Source organism: Cyanistes caeruleus, chromosome 1 (assembly GCF_971803275.1).
Source record: "Cyanistes caeruleus chromosome 1, bCyaCae1.hap1.1, whole genome shotgun sequence".
In the NCBI taxonomy this organism is placed as follows: Eukaryota; Metazoa; Chordata; class Aves; order Passeriformes; family Paridae; genus Cyanistes; species Cyanistes caeruleus.
The window spans coordinates 19,143,963-19,163,126 of record NC_141701.1 but is presented as its reverse complement, the minus strand read 5'-3'; the positions used below and the strand labels follow the sequence as shown (position 1 = coordinate 19,163,126).

The 19,164-nt window shown below is 37.6% G+C and overlaps 1 protein-coding gene and 1 long non-coding RNA gene across 20 annotated transcripts in view; one reads left to right on the top strand and one right to left on the bottom strand.

Moving 5' to 3' along the window:
- Nucleotides 1–19,164, top strand: part of OXR1 (oxidation resistance 1) — a 258,539-nt gene that overhangs the window by 161,218 nt on the left and 78,157 nt on the right. The gene's annotated exons all lie outside the window — the stretch shown is intronic.
- Nucleotides 2,960–5,775, bottom strand: LOC147655348 (uncharacterized). Its single transcript, XR_015278835.1, has 3 exons — nucleotides 5,611–5,775; nucleotides 5,473–5,511; nucleotides 2,960–3,103 (listed from the first exon to the last, which is right to left on the bottom strand). It is a non-coding gene; the product is annotated as an uncharacterized LOC147655348 (long non-coding RNA).

Here is a 19,164-nt window from a genome sequence, read left to right as displayed (position 1 = left end):
TTCCCAAGAACCCTCCTACACATGAAGGTTTGTGAGCCCTGAGGAAGCACAGGTTTGTGGGTTACTACATGGGAGTGACCTAAGGCACTCCCATTTCAATTTTTTATCCCAAGGTGCCAGTGAGTATCCAATGCAGAGTGCTGAAGAGGATCAGTAATCCTGAGGTCTTAGTGACCCCCTTATGCCTGTTAGGACTTCCTTCCAGCACTTTTGAGCTTACGTGTCATGTGAATGCCCAGGATCTGGGCATGTGAGTGAAGATGTAGACATGAAACAGGTCAGAATGGGAAAGCTGGGGATAAGGTGGAGGCAAAAAAATAGCAAAAGACAGTTTACAAAAACCAAATGTGGACAGATACTCATAAATTACATAATGTCATTTAAGTAGTTTTGTTGGTGTAGTTGGTTTTGTTTTGGCTTCTTTGCTTGAAGAATACTGGAGGAACAGAAAGGATCAGAGCAGTAGCTACTGTGCTTTCGCTGTTCCCAGATGGTGGCTGGCATTTTAGGGACATTCTCAACTGGCGTACTTCAGACCAGAAATGTGGTTACTGTGGCCTAAGCTTTGATGAACCAGCCTTAGAACAGCAGAGATTCAGCTGACTGTAGATGTGATTTAGAACTGAACCATATTTTTGCAAAGTGTCTAACCACACTTAATTTCTATGAAAGTAATTATGATAACTGTAGGTTGCTTTTGGACTGCACTGAACTGTTTTGAGAATAATTCTGGTATTTCAGAGTTTTATGTAGAAATTTTATCTGCTATATACGCCTGCGCAGCTATGAATTTAAAAAAAAATAAATAAAAAGTGAGAAGTGGAAATAATTATTTCCAGAATGCCATATATTACAAAAGATAAGCAAAACAGTTTAGTGCTCAAAATATCTTATTATTATAATTTGAAATAATGTGCTATAGGGGAAAAAAAATAAAATGTGGATATATGTGAATGTATAATGTCTCCCTTAATTACTGTAATTTTCAGTTTTAAGTGATACCCAAAATGTGAAAGAGGACCTTAACAAAATATTGAAGGATTTTTTTATTACAAGCAGGAATGCAAGTAACATTTCTCCTAATTTCTTTCCTCCTTTGCCACAAGGAAATTTTATTTTGTTCCCTAAACAAATTCAGGGTACTTCATATGTTTCATTATTTAGTTCCATTCCAGCATGTGCAATTTTCCTTTAAAATTATTTTGATGTCTGTATACTTTATATTTACTGGACATTTGCAGTCTAGGCTATGCTGTGACAGATTAGTCTTAGTCTTAGAACCACAAAACCATAGAATAGTTTGGGTTAGAGGGACCTTTAAAGGTCCAACCCCCTTCATCTTGGGCAGCAGGTTAAAGTGTGAGCTTGGTGCTGTCTATTAGAAAGAACTGTTAGCAATGACAGAGTTATCAAATGTGAAACCTTAACTGTATGGAACTATTAACATTAAACTCTTCTCCTCAATAAAACAGCAAGAGCAAGAACAATAACTTAATTATATACTTTCAGACAGGTCGAGTATTCTAGCATAAAGTTTTAACTAGAATTACCTTCTCTTCATTCCATTCCACATCAAGGTAGCACATGATCATAGAAGAGTTATTCAATTTACCTTAAGGTTTATTGAAGTACGTTTTTGTAAGAAAAACTTTTGCAATCTACTGAATCACCCAGAATGAGGATGTCAGTTTTGTAAATATGAATTAAGGATTGCATTGCTACTGGAAACTTCACAAGTAGCTGCAAACATATTATCTCCCCATAAAATGTATTTTTATTTTAGTACATAACTAGAAAAATTGTATTTGTGGCTTTGAATCCCTCACTTCTACAAAGATTTATTGCAAGTCACTATTCTTGTGGCCTGCATTTGACAACCCTAGGATATTTGGATTTGATCAGAATGTCAACAGTGCCACATTCTGCCACAGAGGGAAAACTGTGCGTTGAGTTTTAATAGTGTAGGCTTGGCTAGTTAATGAAATAGATGCGTTTACTGGAACCTACAACTGAGATTCTCTTGAAAGGAAGCCCAAATCTAAAATTTCCAAGACAAGTTGTAATATTTCCATCCAGAAGACTAAATCTACCATCTGTGAAGCTGAAATGCAGATTTGCAATACACGGACCAAGACTGTGTACAAAATCTTCATATTGGCAAAAGTCTGATGAGGGAAATCTGGGGCTGAGTCTGGTAGCAAACTGATGATCACCTTAGTGCTGAGGCATTCTCATTCCTCCACTGCTGGCAGCTTTTGGCTTGGATTTTCAAATGGCTACAACATCTGGCTCCCTTGTGAATTTAAAATGAGCTTTGCTTAAACTGACTTTGTCCTGATGGGCATTCTTTCTAGCATTAATATTGTGCCTACAAAATGTTTTCAGTCAAAACTTACAGCTTGCATCCAGAGTACTCAGAAGTCACCATCAGCACAGAGTTAGTTACATGAGCTGCTCTTACTGCTTGAGTGTAGGTTCTGTTGCACTGCATCATTTGTTGTAAGAAAACAATTCAGATATCTTTAGATCACTTGTAATAAAAAGCAGAAGCAATTTTAAATTAATGCATTCTTCTCCTTCAAAACAAACTCAAATTTAGGGTTGATTCTTGTGTTTATTTAAGATCATAATTGATAGAGGGACCACAACTCCTATTTTTAAATGTTTCCTTGCATAGTTCTGCATAGCCTTTATCCTCTATTGATATGACATAAATATAATTTTAAGGAAGAAAAATTGTCATAGAGAAGGAAACTACATTCTCTTACACCTCCTCTGTAGGCATATAGGTTCAGTGCAAAAATTTAGGGGAAATAACATCAGAAGTGCCACCTGCAAATTCAAACTGCATTGAAGAGTCTCTCTCTAGAAGGTAAAAAGGACTGGAGGAGAGCAGGGAGAAATCACTACTCTTGTCAAAACCCCTTCTGACATTTTAAGTCTTTACTTACTGGCTAAATTTTTGGAAGAGCATAGCAGATACAGCTTGTGATGGCAGTTTCTTTATGCAGGATGGCAATTGTCAGAAGGTACAACTTGGAAGACTGAAGTTCTCAGTGCTCTGTCTTTCCTGAAGGATCTGCCTCTGGTAGACCAAGAGTTTCTACAGGAACAAAGTGAAACCAGAATTTTTAGGGTTCAGACTGGTGCATCCAAGTTGAGTCAGAGATGATGTTCAGCCCCTGCCTGTAAGTTTGGCAGGAATACTTATCTGCACCCTTTGCTAAGGAAATTACAGAGCACTCTTTCAGAAGCAGTGTAAATGAGAACATTATGTTTTTAGAATACTCTTACACTTGGATATGTGATTGCTACCTTAAAGCCAAGTGGAGAACAAATATATAACTTCTGTTTTAAAATGTGTAGTGGCTTGGGGTTTTTTTTGGTGTGTGTACATTGCTATCTTATATACAAACAGCCTTTGAGTTTTACCCTTATTCATGGAATCATGGACATGTTGTGGGATGAGTCTCACATCTGGAATGCTGCAATGGATGGCCATAAATTCCTCAGAGGGTTAGGCAAGGAAGAAGAGGTGCTGGGGTAGCCCTCTGTGTCAGGAGTGTTTTGATTGTCCAGAGCTTAATGATGGTGAGGATACGGTTGAGTGGTTCTGGGTGAGAATCAGGGGGAAGGCCAACAAGGCAGGTGTCACGGTGGGAGTCTGCTGCAGGCCTCCCAAACAGGACAAAGAGCCAAACTAAATATTCTATTAACAGTCTCATATTTGCTTTCCTTTGTTGTCATGGGGGACCTCCATTTACCAGATGTCTTCTGGAAATAAAACACAGCAGAGAGGATACAAACTGGGTTTGAGGTGAAGGGCTTGGAGCACAAGTCTTATGAGGAACAGAGTGGCTGAGGGAGCTGGGGTTGTTTAGCCTGGAGAACAGAAGGCTCAGGGGAGACCTTACTGCTCTCTACAACTACAAGGAGGTTGTGGCCTCAAGTTGCACGACAGGAGGTTTAAAATGGATATTTTTTTAAAAAGTTCTTCACTGAAAGGTTGTCAAGCATTGGATCAGGCTGTGCAGGGAAGTGTTGGAGTCATTGTCCTTGGAGGTATTTAAAAGACATGTAGCTGTGCCACTTGGGCACATGGTTTAGTGGCGGATTTGGCAGTAGTGGGTTAACTTGATGATCTTCAAGGTCTATTTCAGACTAAACCATACTATGATCCTGTAGTTATATGATTTTGGGACAGCTCATTCAGGCCTTCTTAGAGTCATGGACTGACAATCTCCATGCAGCAGCTTAGAGTTCTAGGCATTTCTAAGAAATTACCTAAGATTGTATACTACTAACTAAAAGAAGCTTGTAGCTGTGTTTGTGATCCCCACCCTTCCCAGCTGGATGGGGACACTACCTGTGCCCCAGCTGGGACTTGATGTGACAGAGACTTCTCTAAATACACCTCTGCATGACTAATGGCCACTGTTTTCCCCAGGCCTTGCATTCTGGAGGCTCTTCCCTTTGCCAGTCCATTTCTGAGGGGATGAAAGGACATGTCTTCTGATGGCTATAATACATGGTCAATATTTTTAAAGAAAACAACTTTTGATCCAATAAATAAATGATCGTTTTGTTGATTAAAAAAAAAAAAATCCTCTAGACAGTCAGTTACAAAAGGGGAGCTGTATGTATAAACTCATTGGAATATAAAATTCTGGGCTTCCTCATTTTGAGTTTAGAGCAAGTTCTGTCTCCAGTGTGGTTCCAAGGGAAGATTACCATATTTGGAAATTACTCAGCAGAAAAATACCTAGAACACCCAGAATCCTCTGCAAATCTCCTGTTCTTCTTTCATGGGAATGATCATCTATGTTTTTGGATATTGGAGAAACTTATCTAAGCATTTTTTTATACAGGCAATCTTTTTCGATCTTGTCCCATCCTCCAGAGCTGTACCGCCTGTAGGTTGGAAAGCTCCCCAAGAAAAGGCAGTTTAAGTTCGATGTCAAAGATAGACTAAAACTTGAGGATGACCCTTAACTAAATATAAATGAGTCTTCACAGTTGACACTGAGAGAGCCTGAGCCAGGGAATGACTTGCAGCTTTACATTGCTCAGTTACATTACATACAAAGTTCTCTACGAACATTTGTGAATTTCTTTTCAGGTTGTGCCATTGCTGTTTCCACATGTGGTATCAGTTTTTGCTAATCCGTGTCAGTGGAGGCTGTGAGTCCCTCCACAGAGGTCAGGGAGTTTGTCACAGAGCCAGCACAGAAGTTCCCAAAGAGGAATGGGGAACGTTGAAATGTTTGTGCTTCTTCAGCAGGAAAATGATAGTCTGGTGCCAGGGCCTAGATCAGGGGCTACCTAAGCATTTCTTGGGTTGGGAGCCAGGGGGAAAAGGGGTGAAAAAATCAGCTTAGTTTCTGTGTCCTGTTGTTAACAAGTCCTGGTGGGAGGTGGGAGGTGGGAGGTGGGAGGTGGGAGGAGGGTATCCCCCACCACATTGCTTCTTACATGGAAACTAGAGCCATATCTTCCAGTAGAGTTTCAATGCTGCAAAGAAAAATAGTAGAAAGAATTGCTGTTATCAGAGTGTGCAGAAGACATAGTTTCTGCTTCAAAATATTTTTGAAATCTAAAATATCTTCTTACTTGGGGTGCTGCAAAATGCGCCATGTGTTGTCTCATCACTGCTGAGTTTTCTTGTGCCTTCATAATTCTTATTTTTTTGTCATCCTCTCATTCTCATTCCAGTAGGCATGTACTATATCACAGCAGTGCCTGAAGAGCTGTTTATGCAATGTGAGCAAAAACCTACTGCAAGGAATAGGTATCTTTAGACAAAAATAAGAAAACAGAGGGGAATATAAAGTATTTTCTAGATATTTAGATGAGGCATAATCCACACGTGGTCACAGAGGAGTGAAAGTTTGGACTTAATGCTCCAGTAAAGTGTGAAAAATCACACTTCTTAGGCTTCCCAGAGAAGTGATGTTATTCATAAGGAGATCCTGACTTGCTTGTTACCCCCTGCTTGTTTCCTGGAGGTCGCCTCCTCCTGATCAGGGATCCCATCAAAAACAAAAGTGAGGGGGAAGATAAACTGCCTCTTGTGAGTTCTTCACTTGTACCAAGAAAAATCTTTAAGGAGAGCAATAAAAGTGCATTAATGTGCTTCTTTCCTTCTCTTCTAGTAACTGTTCCCATGCCTCCTTTACTCCTGACAGTATGAAATATGTGGTATCATGACATTTTTTTTTATAACGAGGGAACTCTAATGATGGAAGCTTAGAGTACTAGATAAAGTGGTCTTTTTACTAGTTCTACCTTTTTTCCCTTTAAAACTCTTGTCTCTGATATCTGTGATTTCAGTGCTGTGTGGATTTTCAGATACTGAATTTCCATGTCTCAAAGACTTGTTTTAGTCTCCTTCTTTTTGCCTGCTCACTGCAGGGTTTTCTTCTGTCCGCATAAATGGAAATTTGTGAGCTGTGAGTTAGAATCCATCATGGAAAGAAATGATCTGGAAATGAAGTAGCTAACTCTCCTTTTTGTGCCTTTTAAGGACACAGTTTATGATGTGCCAGAGAGGAGGAACCAGTGAGTAAACAAAAAGGAAGAAACAAAATAGTAAGACCTCCTGCACTCCAGACTATGACAAATATGACTGTGAAGCCAAAGGCCATTGTGAGGCCTGAATACTTGCCAAAACAATCAGTCACTTATATGGCCTCATACTGGTATTATTGACTTGCAGAATCCCTATTAATAAAGGGGTTTGCATAGGAACCAATAGCAAGGTGCATTTTTGAACAGATGATTCCAGATCTATTGGAATGTTCCTTTAAACAAAGGTTGACAAAATGTACTATATTTAGACTTGTACTTTTCCACTGTCAAGATGTTACATCTCAAAACTCAGCAGAATGTCCTCAGGGAGACACACATTTTTGTATTCTGTGAGGAGGCAAGAAAAGGTGTGGCTGGCATGAATAAACCTTGGACAAATGCTTTCTTTAATTCTTCTACTACATGCTGCATTAGCTCTGCAAACAATTAAGAAATAGAAAATCTTTCCCTTTCACTTTTCTGTTGATTAATCCTCTGCTGCCCAGGGTACTAGTTAGTTTATTAACATTTGGAAATAAGATCTTGGAGTGGAATAAGATAAGCAAAGTTCAGGACTTGCAGTAGCATCATACGAGCTCTGCTGTAAAATCTCTCCCCATTCAGTGCTTTCCATCTCACTCTGTGCTCTTCAACAAAACACTTTCTTGACCCAGAAACAGAGCTAAGTTAAGAGTATGACCCAAGTAGCCAGAAGAAATTGGCTCTGAGCATCTTTTACATTTTTGACCATGCCTCTTCACTAGATTCATACACCTTGGGGTCAAGCTGTTATACCAGTGCTATTAAATACTTCTGTACTGAAGCGATATTCCTGCATGAGATTTCCCTGTGGAGAAGTTTCCAGGATATGGTTTATAAAGTTAACACCAGAGAATGTACCTTCTTAGAGGTCAGTAATGCAAGATTTGTTCCTGTACATATAAGGAATTCATTCAGGGTATGTGACTCATGGTACTGTGTCCTTTCTTTGGAAAATCATGTAATGATACTTTGCCCTTTCTGCAGGAAATCACATCAGATGTGGTAAATAACTGCTTTCTTCACTTGTAAATTTTGTCCTGCTGAACAATAGCCATGGGTTGTAATGGAAGATACAGCCTTAAATATTCACACCCTTTGTCAAAACTTCTCAACAGTGAAATAAAAGGCCACAGGACTTCACTTCTTGTGAGTGGAACAGTTCTTAGCTTCTTCCCCCCAGTGTCTACCCTGAAGGAGCCTTTTCCTTGATAGTAAAAGGAATTGAGTGAGATCAAGTGTTTAAGAAAAGAAGCCTCAAAAGATGCTATTTGTCACTAAGCTAATACACAATTTGGTGTCTCCTCAGTGCAGCTTTAGGCACTTTAGTGTCTGTCTTTAACATCAACTGTGTAAAACAATAAATTAAACTATATGAAGCATATAAAATTATGTGAAGCATTTAGCACTGTAACTCTGCAAAACAGCTGTACTTCGTTCACAACATCAAGCAAAAATATGTCCTTGAGAAAACTGGGTGAGTCAGGCAGTTTATTGTTGTTTTTTAGCCACGCTGTTCTAATTCACTGCCATATTTTGAAAGGTTATATTTTTTGAGGGGATTGTTCATACACTTTCAAATAGTTTGTCTAGTGGTTATGCAAAGAATAAGATTTCCAAGTAGGCAATCCACTGTTTATTATCATATAGGAAAACACTTTGTCACTTACAGTTTTCTGCTGTCTCCTTGGAGTCTCAACTTTTAGAGAAACCAAGCATTTTCTCCCTAAATCTGCAAGGCCTCAGTCTCAACTTGTGCAGTGCCCTCTTTTCACTGAGTGCACCATACTTTTGTTACAGAACCAGCCCACTGAGCAGTTGAAAACTTAATTTAGAGATGTACAACAGCATTAGTTAAAACATTTCCTGTGTTTTATATAAGTAAAACCATGAAAGAGGAAAAAGAATAAAGGACATCAGAGGAATGCAAGTTACTGAAGTACAACAGAATCAATTGCTTTCTGTAAATAATGAAGTGGCTCACAGGAGCCTCCAACTTTAAGTAATGGAAGGAGAATCTATTGCACTTACTGATAACTGTTCACTGAAATTTTTAGGAGGGTTTTTTCCTTCCTAAAAGCATTATGATGATCTGTAACAGGGACTAAATGTGTAGTATCTCAAGTATGTTTGGGTGAGATCACACATCTTTCAGTATAAAAAAAAAGTATGAAGACTGGAAATGGCTTGGAGATTATCCCTATGGAGCTATTTGCACTGAACCTTAGACTAATATTTGTATTTTCTTCTTGAAGCATAGTTCCTTAAAACAAAAGGCAAAGATCTTACACACAAAGCACTTCCAGACACTGGAGATCTCTCTGAAGATCCTGTTGTCAAAGAAATACAACTCTGCATTACATATGTAGATGGCAATAAAGTATTTTTTATGAAGTGTGTTTTGTGTCGCAGCAGGGCTGACTGGCCAGCATTGTTATGCTTTCCTTGGCTCATAACTTCCACAAGGAAGTGTTAGAAGAGCAGCTCTTTTAGAGGGGAGTGTCTGAATTTAGTGGTACTAACATCTGACTGTATGAAAGTTTTTGTTAAGAAAAGGGAAAAATTAATTAATTTGGGGGAAAGAAAGGACAATATTGCTTGACAATAAAATGAACCACAGCTTCTCTGCTTAATATTTATGAGAATGTTCTACCCTCAAATGATGCAAGATGCCTTTGTAAAATGCAAGAGGCATGGCAGACCACAAAATTTAGCAAGATTTTCCTATTTGCAATATGGCATGGCAATCTGCCTTCAAAATTCTAATTACCTCTTTCAAAAGACTTGTGGGATTGTGCAAGCTGCACTCAATTTATTCCTTAATCTTTTTCTTCAGGGTAACTATGCTGATACTTGAAGAAGGTTCTTGTTGTAAAATAAAATGAGAAGCATTAAAACAGTCAAAACACCGCTGTGGATGTCAAACATGTGTGATATACCCTGTTTCCCAGGACAGAATTCTGCCTAGAATAACCACCCAGTGATGCTGGTTTGTTGACTGAGACAACATTGTCCTGATTCAGACCAATTTGCAAAATGGAAACACAGCTTCTACATCCAGACCATTTGGTCATAATGTGCCACAGGTAGCACTTTGTTTTGATGAACACATACCATTACAGTGCTCCTGAAATCCCTACTTATATCACCACTAGAGGCTTACTCCCCTTTGCTATTCATGCAGTAAAAATCTGCCAAACCACCCCTCCAAGGCCCTGCAGCACTTTAAAGCTTGTTTTGCAGGCTTACGTGCAGTCCATGTAGGAGGCGTGGGGAATGTTTGTGGTACAAGCAAGTCCTTGTGTCATCCAGTGTGAGTAACTTTGGAAAGTGAATTCTATAGCTACTTCATGCTGCCTTGTCATCACGCCTCTTAAAAGTAATATTGCACGTTAAGACTATTGAGAAATAGTGAACTTTAATGTGTTGTCTCAAAGTTCTAATTGACCTCAACGTTTTTGATCACATAAGTAAATGCTGCATGCATAAGAAAACAAACAAAACGAGACTTTATCTTGTTTTCTACCTGCTAGCCTCAAAATGTAAAGGCAAAACATTAGTCTTGACAGAAGTTACAGAAAAGCCAATACTATTCAGTTAAAAAATTTACTATACATTTCATATGAAAGATTGCTGTTTTTCTGTGAATTAGAAAACAAAATACATATCTCCTTCTAGAAGAATTATTGCTTGAAATAAAATATTTAATGTCAGAAATGGTGTTTAGTTTGATATCCTTATGTAGAGAATACTGAATACAAATTACATAGTAAAAAGCCTAGAAGCCTTATGGTACTGAGGCTAAAATAATTTTTTAGAGGGGAATACCTTAATTTAAAAATTGTTCTTTTCAGGTAACTTGCAAATGAGCATCATATGAAAACAAGTGGTGCATTTTTATTTATTAAGGCTTATAACAATTGAATTTCATAAAAACAGAGAAAATGAAATTATTTTTAAAAAATGCAAACAAAGTCCAACGGCCAAATAAAGAATTATATACAAAATAGAATAATCAGGTAGAATATTTTTAATCCAGAGGATATGGGAAGCATGGAGGATATGAAGAATGCAAAATATTTGTAGGTGGGTAGACATTATGCACCTACTAATTCACACCTGTGATGCCTACATTCACCTTTGAAACAAAATCATTTAATCAAAAAAGATTTCAGCATCAGGAAGCCATGACTTTAGTTTGCAGAAATTTGTTTAAATGATTAATTGTTTGGACCACTGGCTTGTTTTATGTCCATTTATTTCATTCAGCTAAGTACAATCTCAGTGCCAAACAAATCCAAATTTTCTGCCTCCCTTCAATTTTCCTAAAAGTGTTGACAGTCATAATAATGATGGTATTTATTAAAATACTTCACTAATTCTGATGATTCACTCTCTGTTTCCTGTGGTCTCCGGTAGAATGAAGAGATATATCTATGCTGTTACTCTGATTGCATTATTGAACTATCAGAAAGATGCTCTAAAAAAGCAGCCAGCACTCTCCATGTTATGTCATACTGCTCATTTTATGTCACACTGCTCCATCAGTAACAAGGGAGAAATGCAGTATCATCAAGAGAGGTAAAAGGTTGCCTTCACCAGGTGATACAGCTGGTAGTTGATTCAAACTGGTAGAAAATAAGTGATAGCTCCTCAGCAATTTATCAAAGCGCTTGAGCAGTCAGAACACCTGCATGTTGAAAGTTTAAATCACAAGTGATCATAGTCCATGGTACAGTCCTCAGGTTCCTCTTCATTTGGGCATGGAACAAAATTTTGGGGAAAAAAATTATGGTCACGCTCAAAGTCTCTGTGCTTTGCTAAAGAAAGCAAAGCAACAGCTCCCAGTGTTTTGTGCTGTGCATCAGTAGCAAGAAAACCATCCCTCTGACTATGTTTTAAAATTATTTTAGCTGAATCTTGCACCTTTTTCAAGCAGGAATTTTATACCTTATCAGAGGAATTACTCTGACATGTTTTATGACTTTGGCAAGCAAATCTTGGGCATTGCTACTTTATTTTGGTAAAGTACCATTTTCTTTGGTGAGTCATACATGAATAGACCATTATACGTGATGATAAACTGTTTCCAGGTTGATTTTTAAAACATAAAATATATATAGTGGGTTACAAGCTTTTCTCAGTACCCCTTACTTCTGTAGGCACTTCATCTCTTAATTGTTACAGATTTTCCATTCCTGACAATAACTTTTCATGACAGTAAAATATTATTTTGGATTTAAAAAAAAAAAAACAGAAAACATAAAATATAATCTCTTTTCCTAAAGACCTTGAATTCTGAAGATTAGCTTTAATTTTTGAAAACCAAAGAATCCGTTATCCTTTGACTGCACATTGAGGAGCAGTGCTGTGAAACTCCTGTGCCAACTATTTGCATTCCAGAGTGCAAAGCAGCATCTGTGGAGTCAGGGCACGAGCAGGCTCCTCTCCCTGCCTGCCAGCAAACTTGGCGGTGCAGCTGTGCCAGCACAGAGGGATGTTTCTGTGCTAAATCCAAACCTGCTGTAGGATACATTCCCTGCCCTTCCAGGGTCACACTTGACTTCTCAGGGCAGTCTACAGCCACTATAATATAATATTATATCCAGGATGTTTGGCAAGATCCAAAGGTGACTTCCTGGTAACGCTTCAATGCTTTTTTTTTTCACATCTGTTTCCCTGTACAACTTCTGAGCCCTTAAGACTTAGACATCTGAGAATGTTCTGATAGTCTATTTGGATTCTTTTCCAGAAACACTTCAAGTTCATGACTCCCCTTTAAATTAAGTTATCAGCACTGGTACTTGGTGAGATTTCCAATTTTCTGGATGAGGCAACTGAGGTGGAAAAGCCACACCATCTTGTATTCACTTCAGGAGATTAAAAATGAGAGAAAAATGAAACCAAAACAATAGATTTTCTCTCTCTGCTCCAGCATCCATAGTGACTGAGGTGTTTTGTATCTCCCTGAGACCCCAGACCTGACCTTCTGAGCTTCTTCCACCTGCAGAGGTCACCCCCCTCAAACTGCAAGTGACCCAAGCACTTGACAAGAACATCTGGCTCCAGAGCAGGGACATGGGGTGGTATCATGGCAAGTCCTTACAGCAGGCTGGCTGGGCAGGGTGAGGTGAAGGTGATGTTTTACTCATGTCCACCTTAGTGTCCTATTTCCACAGTGGCCAGCAGCAGCTGGTAATTAGGGAAAGAATATAGAAGAGGTCAAATATGAAAGGACACTTTGCTGATATTTCCTCTGAGCTTTAGGCAATCTGTGGCATAGGGATTTCCAGAAACCAGAGTTTGCATTTGCATTCTTTTGCTTATTGGGTCTTGATGGGCTTTCTGTGAATTTTTGTAATTATTTTCTGAACCATTCATAGTTTTGTCATATACAACATCCTGTGGTAATGAATTCTGTGATTCAGCTGTTGTGTAACAAAATGTTTTAAAAATCTTCATAGTAATATCATTAGGTTCCCCTACTTCTCATCACAAGAAATTTGTGTATAGTTTTCCTCTGATCTGTTTTCTGCTTGCCTACATTCTATTATTTTCTGTGCTTTCCTAGAAAGCACAGCCTTTGTTGCTTTTCTCAGTATGTTTTCTGAATACCTTGCATCTTTTTTTGAGACAGTGTGACCAGCAGTTCAAGCTATATTAATTTGAAGAATTTACAGAATAGTTTAACTAATTTTTTTCCTAATAATTCATATTTATTTTGCCTTTTTGTTATCCATTGACTGATATTCTCATTTATCTCTACTGGATAACTCACATAAAGCTCATCACCGTGTATGTATAAACATAGTTAGGCACTTAGAGGAAAACTTGCCTTTACTCTGCATTTATCAACAGTGAATTTCACTTGCTTATTTGTTTATGTTTTGTATTATGAAACAATTTTAAACTTTTTTCAGCATATTTTACTTTTCCACATAATTTTGTATCATACCTTATTACCCTCTTTAGCCTAATAATGCAGTAAGTTCAAAAGCATGCATCTCTGTTGGGCTGCACTGAGAATCTCTCTTCCTCAGCTGTGAAGTCTGGGCTCTTGCTTACTGTACTTTAAAGGACATTAAATAGGAGCCATCTCATCCTACAATAGCTTAATTTCCTTGCTGCAGGAATTTGTGGAAAGCTTCCTGAAAGTACAACAGATATTCTTATCCACATGATTATTGACTCCTATAGAAAACTATAGTTTTGCTAACCATTATTAAAACAGTAGTTGATTTTTGCTTTTTTACTTATCCAGATGTCTTCTAACTTTATTATTACAATTTAATTTCTTTATGAAGTCTTGGGTAACACCAGAGGTCCTTTAATACCACAGAAACCATCAAAGCTTTCTATGCAAAAAAAAACAAAACAAGAAGGAAAGTTACTGAGGATATAAAAAAATCAAAAGTATTAAAAGGTTGCAGTGCTGGGTTTTTTCAGATTTGCTTTAGTGACCTTGTCCCGGCTTCAGATAGGACAGAGCTCATTTTCTTCTTAGTAGCTGTGCTGTGTTTTGGATTCAGTATGAGAATATTGTTGATAACACACTGATGTTTTGGTTGTTGCTGAACAGCACTTACTCTGAGTCAAAGACTTCTCACTATCTCATGTTCCACCAGTGGAGAGGTGCAGAAAAACTGGGAGGGACCACAGCCAGGGCAGCTGGCCTAAACTGGCCAGAGGGATATTCGTCTGGTTAAGATATTAACCTTTCTACCCCCTCTTTAGCTCTGCCACCCATCTGAGCAGCTCATCCACCTGGCTGCACCCCACACAGGAGTCATCTCTCCTTCCATCCAGTGCCAGCACCGGCCCTGGCACGCTCTGCTGCCTGACACCCGGACATTTCCATTTGTGCCAGCTCCAGAGCACGTTTGCTGGAGCAGCCTTGGAATCTTCTTCAATCACACTGAGATATGAGCCATACCCAAGGCAGAAATTAACAACAAATTAGTAGGAACTCTAGAGGCAAGTTCCAATTCAAATAACTGATTTTTTCCTTTGTATTTCATACAAAAGTGGATCAAGTCTAGACAATAGTTATTTTTCCCTTCTCACTGAGGTTTGCTGACCTTACTAAGGTTTATGACTAAACTAGTGTGCTGTATGTATTTCCAACATAGCATTATTTATTAATATTAGGACCTGTAGTTGGAAGAAATATTTGACTTCTGGGAAATACAACGGTTTATTTCCGTGGTAAACAGCATGTCACTAGTGCTTCACCCTTAACCCCTGTCAGTCAAATCACTTACAAATTCTGAGTCTTGATCCTGAAGCACTGGTGTAAAAAGCCTTGACAGATAACCATTAATTACCTATGAAAATAACTGTTCTTTTGAGATTTTGTACACAATATATGTTCACAATATTTCATCCTCAGATGAAATACAAGGAAAATGGCAAGATATGCCTTTAGTAATTTTAAATGAAGCCTACGTAAGATCCCATCTAAACAAATAGAAAAAAATTAGTAAGAGGGAAGAAGGACCTGTAAAGCTGTGTTTTTGCATAGGTTCTCAATGGTGTGTACAGCCTTGCAGCTAAATGCAGCTGAACACAAGAGAGACAGCACACTGCAAATCATTTCAGGGGAAATTGTAATCAAAGTCAAACAGTAATCAAAGCCAAGATAATAAAATGTGGGAGAGATGCAGGAGTTAAGATAGGAAATCTCAGGGAAAAAAACTATGGTATAAAGGGTAAACTTTCTTAATTCAGAGATAATACAATAATGGACAGCCTTCAAATGATTTAGCTAGCTAGAAGCAATGGACTTGATTTTTGAGGATAAATTGTAGTAATTATCCCCAAAAGGACAGTGTGAATAACCATCCACAAGTTTTCTACATGATATTATGGGAGCAAATGAATCAGGCATATGCTCGTGATGTGGTGCCAGTGGGGGAGGGGAGAGACACCAGATGTTCCTTAAGAAGCAAGATTTAACAAGAAAGGAAAAGCAGAACTTCCTCCTAGTAAGATCAACATACTTCTGGGTTTTCATTCAAAAGAAAATTTCAGGAATGTCCTTCACAAATTTAGGTGGCTCAGGAAAAGGTATGTACCACAGGCTTTCATATGTATACTTTACTTAAGGGAAACAACCACAAAAAAACCAGGTAGCAAAGACTGGAACAGAATTCAGTCTTTTTTTAACTAATCCTTAATCCTAGAATGCACTGCCTAAGCAGGAGCAAGTAAAAGAGAAAATCAGTAATTCTTAGTAGAATAAAAAAAATTGCAATCAAATGGATTAGATGTTGCCATTAGCCTTATTCTGGTTTAAGATATATTCTGACGATATTTTGGACCTGCTTATCTAGGAAATATCACTGTACTTTAGATGGCATTTCTACATAGAACTGACTGCTTATCACTCTTCCTAAGTCTGTATTTTCCAGGTGTCTGAGAAGAATAATTTTATTGTAGTGAATTGAAAGGATCTTACATCTTAGATATTTTCAGATCAAGAGGTTGCAGTGAACACACGTAACCTATCACTAAAAGCCATGTTTTCTGAATTGGAAACTGATTTGGTGCCAACCAAACATAATGAGAGTGACAAGCAATTGATTATTTCTTCAAACAGACAGAACCAGTTCATTATATCATTTTAAAGACATTATTAATTTGAATATTATTAATGTTAAAACCCCAAGAAGGACTGTGGATTTTTAAAGTATGTGGCTTTTCCTATGAACATGAGGAATCTTATGAACATGAGGAATCCTATGAACATGAGTCATGAGGTGGTGAGATATTGATAACAAAACATTTTTCGTGTTAATGTTCTGAAGCAAGCCTTTAGTTTAAATCTGAGTTGTGCTATGACTGCTTAGTCTTCAGAAATGGTACAGAATCAGACTGAACTTTTATGACTGTATCCTACCAAAAGGATATTCTATTTTATGAATAGAATGAACCAGTCAGTCGAGATAAAAAGTGAATTGGAATCTGGCTCTATTGTTTCTGAGCAAGTACAAGCAACCTCCTTACAGGAATACAGTGCGTTAACAACTTGATAAGAATTTAGTGAGTGTTAAGGAAAAAAAATAGTTACACATATATGGCAAAAAGGGAAAAAAAAATAATTAAGTCAATAGTGTTTGCTTATGATTCAAATATCTGATGAATAATCAATTTTCTGAACACCTTTCATAAGCAATTATTTATCATTTGCATAATTCATGCCTCTGTGGAGGATGAGATTAGCTAGTAAATACCATGGAGTCATCAATTATACTGTCGGTGCTTTCCAGTTTCCAGTTGTAAAACACATAATGAAAGAAGGAAAAAAAAATATGGGTGAGTTGATGATGCAAAGACAGAAGATGTGTCTACTGAAAACTGACTCTGTTCAACAAGTGCCATAACTAGTGAACACCCTTAAACTGCATGGGTGTCTCTATGAACGTGCATTCATGTCCCCTGGGGTCCAAACTCAATTTCATACAACTCCCTGAAAGAACAGAATGTTTTGTTTATAATAAGCCACTACTGACCAGATAAGTAGGAACTGAAGACCTGGAGGTCATGTCATGTTTATTTGATAAGGTAGTCTATATAAAGAGCTGTGTAATTGCAGCTGAAACTAAAGTTCTGCCATAGATATGGAGAAGTCTCCATAAGATGTGCATTGGCCCTCAAGGCTATATTTGAAAACTTCCATGTTGATATCACTGATATTCTAACAGATGTTGACATGTTACTGCAGAATGGACCATTTCAACATCCAAGTGTAAGTATACTTTGGAAAAATAAGAAAAAAACATATTTAGTCTTAGAATACTCATTTTTGTAATGTTAATTTTTTAGCTGTTTTGTAGAAAAAAAAAGCATAAATATAAATTGGATGGTGGCTGTGATAATTTTGCAGAGAAACTCGGTAACTGCAGGCAACAAAGTTTATTTATCTGAATCCCTAAAAATTCAGACCATATGAAGCTGAAATTTGGTACAGTATACAAAAGTGTCAAAAAATTGTGGCATGTTTTTGAAATCTGATAAAATTATTTTGCAAGATGAGGTTAAGTGGAGGAAAATACTCTTAATTTATACTCACTTCTGCTGGGTTTCATATGCTTAGTATTCATTCCTGTAATAAGCTCGTACAGGACACTTGTGAATTAATTAACATTTTTCATATATGTGTTCCAGTAATGCCCCAGATTTGATTGTACATTTTATTTGCATTGTGTTTCTATCTTTAGTATCTGAACTTAAATTACTGTATTAAGATTTTTTAATCTTAGGTTTTTTTAGAAAAGCAAAAATTGCTTTGTCATTAAAAGTGAAATGGACTTGTTGGACTGTCCTAATTATAAATAGCCTCTCTTGGATTAGATTAGATACCAAACAAACAAACAAAATCATAATATTTATGTATTCAACTTCTTGGTAGGAAGACAAAATCAGACAGTGAATGTCACAGAACTTAGCTATTACAAACTTAAACATAAGGAGCAGTGCATCTTTTGATGCTAAAATATATTGTAGGGGTAAGCTGAGATGCCTAAGATCCAAATGTTCTCCTCAGCCTAGAGAAACCTCATATCTAGGTGTGGTACCTGTATTTTATAGAGCTTCTTAAATTAAAGATTTATTGAGCTATATTTGAAATACTAAGACAGCAGGTGTTTGGTTCAGTTTTCTGCTAAGAAAACAACCCTCCTTAAAGAGATGCTGTTATGGCTTCCTGTCTTTTTCAGTGTAATTTCAAGAGTAATTGTAAACAAAAAATAACCTACACCTGAAGTATCCCAGAGCAGTATCAGGGACTGCCAAATTCCCTTGTTGCCCATGTTTATTCTGTCTTGTCCCTTCAGAGTGACATTTTCTGCTGAACAGTGAACAGCATCAATGGTCAAGGTAGAGAAGGGCCCCATGCCATTTCAATTCAATAGGGATCTGGTTAGGAAAATCAGAATTATATCCCTACCTGCTGAAGTCTGAAATTCCAAGTTTGCCATTTCTGAAGCTAGTGTACAGACAGGATTTTCTTTCTTGTTGAGTGCCTAATCTGAAAAGAGGATGTGGTACTGTGAAACCTTATGAACAGCCACACCTAGCCCACAGTTCTCTGTGAAGAACCTTTTCAAACAGAGCCATTAACTTAGTGTCACCTACTGGTTATCTCTTTTCAACTTCTCCCAAATTTATACTGACACTGAATTTCCCTTTGGAATAATTTGAAAATTCTTAATCACAAAAACAGATCTGTGCAAATGTTTGTGCCTCTAGAACTGTGTACTTCCACGCTTCCTCATTCAAATTAGTTTGTTCCTAGGGAAATAGGCCTGAGAATGTGGGAGTTCTGCATTCCTCAATTCTGGTCCCTCCTTCAGGGACTGCGTGTGCATTCTGCATTCTGTTTAATTTTTACTGAAGCAGCACTGGAAACAGAGTGCAGTATGTTTTTCTGTGTCTTAAGAATTTACCTTTTTCACAAGGAAACAAAAACCGAAACAAATCCTGAATTATTTTACATTACTAAAAATAGGTTTCCTTAAAAACTAAGAAAGAGGTTAGGCTTTTAAGAAGTTCTAATTC